The following is a 13363-nucleotide window of genomic DNA, read 5'->3' as shown; positions in this document are numbered from 1 at the left end:
CCACACTCCTCCCTTTCAGACACTCACAACAAGGAATGTGGATTGGGACAAGTACCCAGCCATTCAACACTACACACTGCATTCAGGCCAGTTTCGGGCAGGGCTGTCTCAGTCTTTGTCTCTCATGCCAGAAACCAGACAACCACAACAAGGAGTGTATATTGGTCACACACTCCATTCACCCAGGTCCCACCCACAGGAGGTACCCACAACATACAGTCACTGGGAAGGCTCCAGTCAGTCTAGCTGGGCCTTCACAACAACACCATATATGGAACTTCCACCCAACAGCCAGTCAGGGGGAAGGGACAGAGTCAGGGCTTCCCAGGACTTTGGGAAAAACAAGATAACAGGCACTAGAAAGCAAGAGGCCACAGGGGCCATCTTGTTTCCTATCAGGAATCAACTGATTCCAATGGCAGGGCCTGGGTATCCCAAAATGGAGGACACCCAGAGCACCTGTCAAATTCAGCATGGAGCTGCCACCAGCCCATACCCTGCTCTGTGGGCCGCCCACAGGTGCCCAAAAACATACACTAGGGGCACAGGGTTGTACCCCTACCCATGGGTGCCATAAGGGTATCCCATGGGTCTGTTCACCAAACCAAAAGAGAGCTGCACTGCCAGGAGTCCCTCATGGACTCCTGGGCAGAAAACATGACAGAACACACGGTAAAAACAGAAAAAGGACAAGGATTCAGAGGCCCTGTCCCTCAGATGCATTTCCGGCATCACACTGTCCATGGCTGGAGAAAGGATTTGCCCTCCTCCTCTTGAGATGCCTTACTTACTCCTGACGGTCACATTCCAACTAAATGGGACAGGGGGAGCGGCGCCTGTAGGCTGTGCCAACCCATAGTACACAGATCTATGTGCTTGTCATGCAGTGAGCATAGGAAAATGTGTGCGGATTAGCCCCACACATTTTCCGAGGTTGATCTCCCATCATTCAATTTCTTTAAAAAATATTTTAAATCCCAGGCAAGTGCACACCCACCGTGCAGATGGTTGAATTCCTCACAGGAGGCGCATCCAATCAGGTTCTGCGGATGGCGGGCCGAAACCTCTGATCTCAGCCTGAATTCTACGGAATCCGCAGGCTGACTCCTGTGTCCCAGACCTCCATCTTGTCCCCACCCTCCTTTCCCCCCCTTTTTTTTCCCAAACTCCCTCCCCTGCCCGATTTACCAGATGGTTGCAACGTCAGAGGCCTGCCGTCGCCACACTAGCTTCCCTTCCTTCCTTATGGAGCCATACATTCTATAACCCTTGCGGTCATCTTTGAAAAGTATTTTCAGTCATTGAACGGGATGCGCGTGGCGTCCCATTCAATGAATGAAAATACGCCTTTTAGCACCCTGGGTTACTGCTTTGGTAACCCAGGGTGGTAATGGCGTTAGTAACTCTTCGCTCGGGCCGTTAACTCGGGTTGCCGGGCTGTTTAACCCCAGGCATAGAACGTGGAACACGCTACTAGTACTTAAATACTAATGGAGACAATGCACTTATGCATGTCCATTTTATATGATTATGCCATGTTATAAGTATTTCACTGCACCCTTCCAACCATACTAGATGTGGGTTGTGACATGTCCTGCTTATTGAGGGAAAACCACTTATTGTGACTGAATGAAAATCACATTATATTTTTCCTCATTATGTTCATCCCAAAAGCTGCATCCCATATTATGAATTGTGTGGTATGCTTTCAAAAAAGTGGTAAATGAATTACCACACATTTTACCACAAAATCCTAGCAAGATATGTCTGACAAACCTCCCTCAAAACTCCAAATGATTGCTGAAAAGGACTTTTCTTTTACTCATGCATATTTAGCAGTCCAGGGCAGTGAGCCATGAACATTGTAAATGTCCTGGGAAAACCCAACAGTTGCCTCGAATTTGCTAAACCACATGCCACTTCTTTACTTGCATTATTGTTTGCTTTCTTATGTTTTAAATGATATCTCAGTCTTCACTGTGGTAGTGCCTAATTGCGACCAATGGTTTGTTCCAAACTGTATCTTGCTTTGGAAAAGAATATTTTTATTCCGCAAGGCGTCTGACATCTTCTATTTTATTCCTTGATCAAAAACGTATGGACTATTGTTGGTTTAATAAAAAAAAAATCAGTTGTCCGGTTTAATTTCTGCATATCTGAGTTTTAATGCATTGTTCTTTCACACCACGTCATCCTTACTGTAATCTTTAGGTAATGCTTAATTAATTTTTTAATTGAAAGTTGGTGTGATGCAATTCACGCTCAGCCAGATAGTCTAATAGTATTGAAATGCTGTTTGCTATCAATTACCCTTGAAATGCAAAAACAAAGTCCATTCAAAGTTATGCCGATTGCTTTTAATCTCATGTTCAGCCGACACGTGTTTTGACCCTAGGTCGTTCTCAAGGCTGTTCAATTATTGGCAAGTTTCATACATAGTTGCAAGTACATGTATTGATCAAGCAGAAGAGATCTTTTTTAAAATAACGTAAACAATGATAATATGCTATGTGAAAAATAATAAATAGTTGGTACCATAAGGTTAATAAACAAAACATGATGTTCAAACAAAATAAGCAGAAAAGGAAAAGGAAGAAGTCACATACCATTAGGGTTGGATTGGCCCCTCTGCCTTCTGGGCCTAAATCGTCCCTGAGGAGTGGAGGCCGGTTTCTGGCCATGCCTGGGCCGGTTTGGAAGAAAAATAAATTGAAAAAAAAGAATGTCATTTTTTTTTTCTTTTTCAAAAAGTCTTTCATTCTTCTTAGGTCGATAAATCAGTACCAAACAGGTTGGGTGATAGTGTATGCATATTTGTTCTATAAAAAGAGCTTTAGTGTAAGTGCTATACAATAACATATTATCATTTGGCCTTGGACGTCAGCTTGGATTCACAGTAATTTAGTGTACTTAGGGACAATGCTATTTGATGCCACTTCCTGTCTTGTCAAGGGGTGAAAGGTCGTGTTTCATCGCTTCCTGGGATGTCACTTTGGGGTGGGGTCAAATTACATCACATCTGGTGATGTCATCAGACGTCAAGGGTCGTTAGGCGAGGGGTGGGCCACTTTTTTGAGGCGAGGGGTGGGCCACTTTTTTTTGGGTGACCAGGCCTATTTCTTGACCCAGTCCGACCCTGCATATCATTGTGGGCCATCGAAGATAATTGCACAAATGAACAAAAATCAACCTGAATGATATCATTACTAAAGAAACGACATTGCTGCACTTATGATGCAATTAAAGTTGGATAAGTATAGTTTTGATGTCAGGTTGTTTTCAGTTGTATTTAAATTGGCACAATTATTGGAGTAATCCATTCGGAGCAGTAGTGTGCGGCACCATATAGCCCCTGCCCAGTGTTTGGGATATATTTGAGCCATTGTGAAGTATTGCAATTGTAACGGTTACCGAAAAGTGCCGTTAAGTGCTTACTCAAGCATAAAAAGGTGGAAAGAAATTGGTTATCTTACCTAATGTCAATGTTTTAAGTACCTGTTGAGAAGGTGTGGAGTAATGTTAGGTAATGAATAGTCTTGTAAAGAGGCTCGTTCTCACTGATCCCCTTAGAATTGGACTTACCCAAAATGCTGCCTTATAATAGGAATGATTGGGTTAATTCTGCTGAGCCAAGTCACTGCGTCCACGTCCCGGATAATTATCCAAATGAGATAAGCGACAATTAACTGATTCCTTCAATGCCACCTCCCACCCACAACTCCACGTCCGCACCGGCCACCAGGAGACGGGTTCCTCATGAAGCCCCATCTTCCATCTCCATGGCGGTCATCTTTGGTAAGCACGTGCGTCACATTAATTTTTAAAAAAATGTACACTGCTCTCAGCACCCCGGCTTTATGGATTGAAAACCCAGGGTGCTAATAGCAATAAAACCCGAACCAACGGCCCGAATCGGGTGGTAACTGATCAAGTTTTATTGCTTACCTAATGGCTTTGATTGTTCTTTTTTATTTGCATCATTTGATTTATATGAAATAGATTGCAAGATACAATTGTTGAAAACAAATAAAATACTATTTTATAATTCACAAGTGCATCTTTCTCTGTGAACAACATTAGGAATATGAAAACATGGTGAAATCCTGGAATTTATTCTGTATGTTTCAGCGCTTCAAAATAAATGTTCTGGGGCTCGAGCTGAGCTCTTTTGCTTGTAATGGTATTTCACATTCTTCCGCTTTAACACTTTTGGATGTTGCCATGTTCCTGTTTCAACAAAGATAGTTCTTGTGCTCCCACTGCTGTGTTTCTATGAAGGAAATGATGGATAGAAATGCATCTTTATTCAGCATGATATGTTTCCCTAATACCCCCAGCATCACACCAAGGCAGTCTCCATGTTTTGTGTAATGTAATTCACTGAATGTCTGTTTCGCCCATTAGGGCTTTGGTTCCTTTGAATGCAAAAGGTGCTTTCTTTTCTTCTGTTTCAATAAAAGTTGACCACAAACCCCTTCCTTTTGGGGCTGCTTACATGAATGTTCCTGGTGAGTGTAAAATCTAAAACCGTTTGTGTGGTATATCTCTCTTTAGGTGTGTTTATAAGGAGACACCCGCTCTCTTGCCTTCAAACACCATTTTCCATTTAGTTTGCAATACACATAAAATTAAAATGAAGCAGTGCTGTTGTACAGCATCTGCTTGCTTTAGGGAAATAATCTTATGTTCCATTTAGCTCCACAAGGTGAACCTATATCCTAAGGTGACTTAGGCATCTTTTACCACTTTTCACCTTTCCTCATAAGGTGATGGTGGTTGTGTACACCTGCCTGGCAATAGTGTTTACCTGGAACTGTCTGCAAAATTGATGAGTCACCCATAGAGGGTTCAAAATGTGGCACCTAGACTTCCCCTACAGAGTCATATGTTTGAGCCTGTCTCCTGGTCTGGCATCCCCATATTGGTTGCCTGTTGTGAACCAAGTAAGTTTCAAGTCCATGTGCCTTTTTCACAGAGCCCTTTCTTGTACTAAGCCCACATCGGCCTCCCACAGATTGCAGCAGTATAATACCATCAGACAACTTAGATCACAACATATCCTTTCTCTGATTGCCCCCAAATGTACCAAGCTAGACCGTGTGGGAAACATCTTATTACAATGAATCTCAAGTCATGGAATGTGCTTCCAAACATACTCAGTAAAGAGCATGACCGTCTGGCATTTAGACACTTAGAATAAACACTGATTTCCTATAGTATCTGAGACTTCTAAGCGCTATAATTCAAACAAAGGAGTGTATCTCAGATAGAGTTTCGAAAGTGCAAGGTAAGATTTATTTTGCGCATATCATATACTCAAGCAGACGTCAGGTTCATCCACTACCAGTACTTCATGGAGAGTGGAGATGTGAAGTGCCTTAATAGTACACAGCTTCTCATTTTATACAAAGCCTGCATCAGCATAGGTCATTTGTTATTCATTTGCAAAAGATAACAACACAAATATGTTCAGACTACATACACAATGTTACCCTAGTCCCCAGAAGGCAGAACAAATTGCATATTTAACAGATGTTATTGTTAAGTCAAGAGTCTCCACATTACTTATGGCTTTAATTACAAGCTCTTTCCGCCAGTTCACGGACAGTGACTTATGTTTGAGGCCTTAAACGCAGAATCCACTTGCCCTCCATTCCAAAAATGTTCACCATATTTGCACAACCTTTAAAGAATACCTTGGATGCATTTAACAAAGTGGCAGGGCTGAACACTATGACTCATTGTGTAACAAGCCTCTGCTTAGTGCAGCCAGTCTTTACATAACATTTAGTTAAGAGAATAGAGCCATATTGGAACAGCCTTTCCTGCTTCATGGAGTAGGAGGACTTGTCCTTAATGTTACTTACCAAGGTTTATCAGTGAAGGCCAGGCCGCTGGTACATGCCCTCTGCACAGACCCAGCTTTTTCTTGTAATGACTGACAGAGGAAGCCAGGAACACATTTTTGTTTTTACACAATGACTGACAAATGCAACCCCATTTTGAATATTACTAAAGGAACGGGATTTTGATTGCAAAAAGGGATTGGCTTAGGGCTAAGAAAGATGCATATTATTATTATATTCTAACATATCATTATAATATTCTTTGTTTCAACAGCGCCAAGATTCCTTTAGTTGAAAGTTTTCAATGAACAACCCCACCCTCTCATGCCAAATACAAAAAAGAAAGTTACTCTGGGATTTGGGCATATATAAAAATCAATATCCATATCTTCAACTATATGTTCTTGTCACCTTGAAAATGCATACTTTATACCAAACCGACACTACTCATTTACCATATACTCACATGCCAGACACTTACACACAAACACTCATACACAACTGAATCACTCCATACCACTACAAATTGCTACATACCCCAACAAATTCAACCCCAAAACTACAACTTCCAACACTCACTTCATAACACTACAAATCCAACCTTAGCACTCACTTTAAGTATTAGGAAGGCTCCATCAATGGCAAAGTTGAAGCAACCTTTAACGTTGGATTTGTAGTGGTATGGGGGAGTGTTTGTAGTTATATTTTTGTGTTTTAATTTGTAGTGATATGTAGTGTTTTGTTGTTGTTAGCAGTGATTGTTTATAGTTATACTTTCATGGTTGCTTTTGTAGTGGTATGTAGCAATTATTGTAGTTATGTACTAAGTGTTTGTGCCCTAACTTTGTTATTTGCATGGTTTGTAAACCTTCCTTTTAGTTAGATGAACAAATATATATAGTAACTGTAGTGATATGTACTAAGTGATTGCACCTTAAATTTGTTATTTCCACGGTTTCTTAGATTAACCTTAACTCTTTTAAAAAAAAATTAAATAGATATTTAATAGATAATCTATAAATGTATATTTATATAAAAAACGTTTGTTAAGGTGATCAGATATAACGCAATGAAATCCTTAAAATTCAGCATATGTGGGAACTGATGATCCTCTTACCGCAGCATCCCCCCGTTAATGACCCCTAGGATCAAATAATGTGCTATTTATATAGCCATTACGCTGAAATGTGATACACAGAACACATATACATACACTATAACCCAACCAGAGTTGGTACTCATTTATCGACCTTGGAAGGATGAAAGGCTGAGTGAGCCTTGCTGGGATTTGAACCTGTGACCTGCAGGTCACATACAGATCACAGCAGCAAGTGTTCAGCCCACTGAGCTATCATGCCAGCCTCTAATTTTGCTTGTCATTGTGAATCCCATCTGTTATGTATGTGCTCATGGGCTTTGCAACGGGAGAAGCCAAGTTAGGAAGATCATCGCTTCCCACATCCGCTGAATGTCAAGGGTTTTATTGTATTAGATCTGATCACCTTAACTGTCCCATAACTGACGTTTTTTCAAGGTATGTCAAGGGTTTTGTTATACCATGGTTTATTCAAGGACCGCTTTCCATTGCCTTCAGCCATGGCCACTGTACATGTTGCACCAATAGGGTTCTTTAGGGCCCACAAGCAGTGGCCTTCTGCAATGGCTACTGTACATGTTTCACTTATAGGTTTCTTTGGAGCTCACTCGCATTGCTTTCGGCTCTGGACAGCTAGTACGGTGTTTGGATGTACCTACTGTATATTTTAATATACTTGTTTTTTTTCAAGCCCACTCATCATAGCATTCAGCCATGGCCAGTGGCCATGGACTTCAGCCGTGGCCTCTGCACATGTTGCACCAATAGTTTTCTTTGGGGCCCACTGACCGGGGCCACTGGCACAAAGACCCATTTCCCCCTGCCTAGTGGATTTGATCAGAAGAGATGACCCCCATTTATTTATTTTTCTCAGTTTCCATTCTCCCGATATTTACTTTGGTAATCTCACGACAAGTACTGCAATAATGCTTGACAATTAAAAAGCAATTGTCCCCATGTGCCTCCTTCCTTTTCACTAGGTCCCCTCACCCACCTCAGTTGATTTTTACTTCACTGTCAACTTATATACTCTCCTTCTATCTTTGCTTCGTGGGACACAATTAGTTTCTGAGCATGTCTTTCGTTATTACTGCTCCCCTGGTATTCCCTCGATAATGCAAAAAACGTTCAACCTGTAACTGGCACTCAGAACCCCCAACTTCACATGATGTCCACTTTTCTTCGCCCCAGCCCTATCCTGGTGCCATTTCAACTTTTCCTTCCTCCAGATAGCTTTTTGTTGCACTTTTTGTTTTCGCATTCCCCAATATTAGGAGAAGGGGGGCACATCATTCCCCATCAAATCTACTATTATCTATCTATCTATCTATCTATCTATCTATCTATCTATCTATCTATCTATCTATCTATCTACAAGAACAAATTTGTTTGTGGCAGGATTTGTGGCACAGTGTTGTTCCTTGTACAATTCCATGCCGTTTCACCAATCTGCACCAAATTTTGCACAGTTATGTGTTAGGACCCTCCAGATATTACTGGCTATATGACATTTGGAGATTTAACAAGGGGGTCCTGGGAGTCTCTCTGCCAGACATTAGTCCTGGTTACGAGAGACTTACCCAGAGTCTTTAGCTCACTATCTTTTCACAGAGAAGAAATATCCCAAACATATCAGTCTTTGTCCTGCCCTGGGGCAGTCCAGCACCGAAATGCGAGGCAATTCTCCTCTGAACAAGAGTACCAACAGAAACCCCAGACACGTGTTTCGGTCTGGTTGGACCTCATCAGTAGGGTGGATCTGTGCCTCTCTAAGAATAGTGAGCAAGGGGTCCACGTCTGGATTCCCCTAGTAACTTAGGGTGAGACCCAAAGTTACTTAAATATGCAGATTTAACAAGGGGGGTCCTGGGAGTCTCTCTGCCAGACATTAGTCCTGGTTACGAGAGACTTACCCAGAGTCTTTAGCTCACTATCTTTTCACAGAGAAGAAATATCCCAAACATATCAGTCTTTGTCCTGCCCTGGGGCAGTCCAGCACCGAAATGCGAGGCAATTCTCCTCTGAACAAGAGTACCAACAGAAACCCCAGACACGTGTTTCGGTCTGGTTGGACCTCATCAGTAGGGTGGATCTGTGCCTCTCTAAGAATAGTGAGCAAGGGGTCCACGTCTGGATTCCCCTAGTAACTTAGGGTGAGACCCAAAGTTACTTAAATATGCAGATTTAACAAGGGGGGTCCTGGGAGTCTCTCTGCCAGACATTAGTCCTGGTTACGAGAGACTTACCCAGAGTCTTTAGCTCACTATCTTTTCACAGAGAAGAAATATCCCAAACATATCAGTCTTTGTCCTGCCCTGGGGCAGTCCAGCACCGAAATGCGAGGCAATTCTCCTCTGAACAAGAGTACCAACAGAAACCCCAGACACGTGTTTCGGTCTGGTTGGACCTCATCAGTAGGGTGGATCTGTGCCTCTCTAAGAATAGTGAGCAAGGGGTCCACTTCTGGATTCCCCTAGTAACTTAGGGTGAGACCCAAAGTTACTTAAATATGCAGATTTAACAAGGGGGGTCCTGGGAGTCTCTCTGCCAGACATTAGTCCTGGTTACGAGAGACTTACCCAGAGTCTTTAGCTCACTATCTTTTCACAGAGAAGAAATATCCCAAACATATCAGTCTTTGTCCTGCCCTGGGGCAGTCCAGCACCGAAATGCGAGGCAATTCTCCTCTGAACAAGAGTACCAACAGAAACCCCAGACACGTGTTTCGGTCTGGTTGGACCTCATCAGTAGGGTGGATCTGTGCCTCTCTAAGAATAGTGAGCAAGGGGTCCACGTCTGGATGACATTTGGAACCCCCACCCCATTCCCGGGATTTCAACACAAGTCAAAATGTGTGTGTGGGTTTGTGGCAAAGCGTTGTTCCTTATACAATTCCACACCGTTTCTCAAATCTGCAACAATTTGTGCGTAGTTACCTGTTAGGCATCGCCGGACATTACTGGCTTCATGACACTTGTACACCCCACCCTGTTCTCTGGATTTCAGCACAAGTCAAAATATATTTGTGGTTTGTGGATTGGTGAAGCATTTTTCCTTATACAACTCCACACTGTTTCACAAATCTGTACCAAATTTGACATATTTACTTGTTAGGACCCTCCAGAAATTACTAACTACATGACATTTGGACACCCCATATCTTTCCCCGGATTTCAACACCTTCACACTTGAGACAGTTGCCTGAAATCGCGAAACCATAAATGTGGTCGTAGAAGGACCAGTCCCGACACAAGGAACAAAACCCGAGGTCCAGGCCCTAGGATGCACAGTTTCCAAGATATTTGCACTGCAACTAACTGCACCACTCCAGCATGAGCAACAGGTGAGGAGAGAGCACAGAAGGTCCCAGTATGCAGCAGCACATCAACTCTCGCCTCCCCCCAATGTCTGCTCTGAGGTATGCCAGCCAGCCACACAAGCCCATTCTCTTTGCAGTTTACTTCAGGGTGCAAAGTACATCAAGCAATAAGTGAATCGGGACAGTGACCTACAGGATCATTGATTTTCAACAATTTATGAGAGTGTTGTCATGTCTGTCGACAAAACCTGTTTGGAGAACGGGTACTTTTTGCTAGTATTTGATAAACTACTGAACGGAATAACCCCAACGCTTTATGCCCAAGCTGTTTCTTATTTGGTCCAATTCCCTCCAGCAGTTTTTCTGCTTCAGCTTGATAAAATTGAGACTTTTTCTCTATGGGAAAATGAATGCGAGTATGCCGGAAACAGCGTTTCTTTTCTTTCTTAATAACGTTTTCATTTTTTTACAAATCTATCCCATAGTTTACAGTGTGGTGGGTCAGGGGGGGTCCATGACAAACATTTTGGAAAACATCAGCCAAATCCGTCATGCAAGTCAAAAGTTATTAGCAATAGAATTTGTGGATTTTCTATGGCTCATGTCACTCACCTGAACTCTAGTGCGGCGACCGGGGTAATCCAGATGTGGACCTCTTGCTCACTGTGCTTAGAGAAGCACAGCTTCAACTCACTGATGAGACCCGACTAGGCCGAAACATGTGTCTGGGGTTGCTGTTGATACTCTTGTTCATTGGAGAATTGCCTAGCATGTCGGTGCTGGACTGCCCTTGTGGGTGGGACAACGACTGAAATGGGTATTTCCCTCTGAGAAAGGTGCAGTGAGCTAACATGTGCTTTTTGTATATATACATTTATCAGTGCATTTAGAAAGCACTGAATATGCATCATATACGCAGTGCATCAAATTGAAGGCAGGGTATTTAGCAAACGGCCGACACTGGTGCACAGTAAAGTTGGTCAGACATTGAGTCCATGGATCCAGAGCATTACTTCCACATTGATCCCCATGTGTTTCTACCATTACTTTCTTCAAACAACTTATTTTAATTACTGGCCCCACAAGGGCATTTTCGTCTCCCCCTCCCCCCTTCTATCCCCCCATCAGTAGTGGTTTTGACAGCACAGCTGCATTAATAGGATCCTGATATGTGGGAGGGGGATATTAAAATGCCCTCCAAGAAGAAGGGCTCGGCTAGTTAACAAGGTTTCTGGACTGCCCAAAGCTCTTCAAGGGCTGCTTGCCTGCTCTTGCTGATAGGAGAAAAAGCACCATCTTTGCAAAATGCTTAAGGCATCGTGCTATTTACATAAAGGAAAGATCTGGCCTTTAAAAATCTCTTGCCGAATTGCACCCCCCCCACACCTCATACCCCCCACCCCCCACCTGAGTTATATTTTCCTACTTACGATGCCGGACTTGCAAAGCCTTTATATGCTTCCAGGATGACCTCACCCGTAAATACGCTATGGCGCTGTGTGAAAAGCTAACGCCACATGGCGAATCCGTTTACTCAACCGGAAGTTCCTGTTCCAAGCAGAATGCCTTGTGTACTTATCCTACAGTATAATGGCTTCTGGCATTTGTTAAAGCCTGGGAGAAATAGGATTTTTTGCCATTCCCTGTTCCAACATGAAATGGACTTTAAGCCCCAGTTAGTCAATCCTGTTGTTTGCCAGCGGCTATTGCAATGAGCTGTGGTAGATGCAAATAGCATTCTCTCCCCAGCGAGTCTCTTGCGGGCACCTTGTGTTTTGTGTCTTTGTGAGAGTGGGAGGGAGCAATGCTTTAATGTCAGGGTTTGAAATCTCTTCTCTGATAATGTTTAGAGGAGAGGACTGCTGAGCTTGGTCTTGCGAGAGGGATCGTTGTTCTACCCAAATTCCTTTTCTTTTGTACACACCACTAAATGCAAACCTGTCTTTCATCCCTGTGTTCACTTGTAATCAACCTGCTCTTCCATTTGTGCATAATTCACACTTGGCTGGCTCTCTGGTTTAGATAACGATGTCTGCGGGTAACTGCATTTTAAATCCCTATGTTAATGTGTATTAAACCTGTTCTCTCTCTCACACACGCACGCGCGCGTGGGTGCACGCTTGTGAATTTAGATGAATGGAAAACAGTATTCTTTTTTCCCCACCAAATTTACATTTCCCTTCTACATACGATAAAATGCAAACATGTTTTCTCTTGACCTGCCCTCACATATACTTAAATTTTTAGTCCCTGTAAGTGAAGGTTCTGACCATCGGGGAAGACACCCCGATGGTCTTAAAAGCTATCAGACAGGAATATGGAGTTACCTAATAAAGGTATAATTATACTTAGGCTTACTCAACCACTTGCACAAGCATAGCTTTTAAATGGAGGTAATCTGTCCATTGAAAGTCATTGTAAGCTATGAAAGGGACCTGAGCAATGTTTCATATGATTAATCAAGTAAGTATGCAAACTACATCTGGACCCACTATACAGTGATAAGATCCAGTTCTGGGCATGGCATCAGTGTCTAAGAAACATTGGTCCAATACATATTGTATTGGTCATGCCCACATGACCCCCACTTAGGGCATTGCAAGGGCTCGCATGCAACTATATTGCACAGAGAACCATGCAGCATTTCTTTGCTCACTGTTCAAAATACAGTGAATCTCTTCCGCTCTTCTCTGTGTCTGGCTTGCTGGTATTGTAGGACAGAGCGCCACAAGGACACAAATATGCCACACACTCTGAACATTTTGGTAGAATTACCAATAGGCTGGGCCCACTTTGGTTAGCATCTTTTGATTTCTACAGAGGGAGAGCCTTCAGGATTACACTTGTAACAGATAATTTATTGCTAAACCTCATAAACTAGTGAATGTCCATTCTGTCAAAGCAGATTATAATGTTTCCCGTTGATGTGAATTTCTATAGTCATTCCCTCGTCAACTGCCCCCGTGTTTTGGGCAACTGGGAGTACTTAATACATGTTGGGGTAATAAGAGCCTAAGACAGGCGGTGTGCATTGTATTTACCCTCAGATGCAATGTGGAGAAGGCCTTTATGACATACAAGAGGCAAATCATTCAAGAACCC

The 13363-nt window shown here is 42.8% G+C and overlaps 1 protein-coding gene and 1 long non-coding RNA gene across 2 annotated transcripts in view; one reads left to right on the top strand and one right to left on the bottom strand.

The window, feature by feature from the left end:
- LOC138472185 (uncharacterized) overlaps positions 1-11792 on the bottom strand; it is a 226922-nt gene extending 215130 nt beyond the window's left edge. Inside the window, exons 1-2 of the long non-coding RNA XR_011268565.1 lie at positions 11692-11792; positions 2607-2683 (exon numbers count right to left, since the gene is read on the bottom strand). This is a non-coding gene — a long non-coding RNA (uncharacterized lncRNA). The remainder of the gene's footprint in view (positions 1-2606; positions 2684-11691) is intronic.
- Positions 1-13363, top strand: part of MEGF6 (multiple EGF like domains 6) — a 1562146-nt gene that overhangs the window by 319509 nt on the left and 1229274 nt on the right. The gene's annotated exons all lie outside the window — the stretch shown is intronic.

Source organism: Ambystoma mexicanum, chromosome 8, assembly GCF_040938575.1.
Source record: "Ambystoma mexicanum isolate Mex_15411 chromosome 8, UKY_AmexF1_1, whole genome shotgun sequence".
NCBI classification, from domain to species: domain Eukaryota; kingdom Metazoa; phylum Chordata; class Amphibia; order Caudata; family Ambystomatidae; genus Ambystoma; species Ambystoma mexicanum.
Note: the sequence above shows the minus strand (reverse complement) of the source record. Positions and strands in the feature narration are given on the sequence as shown.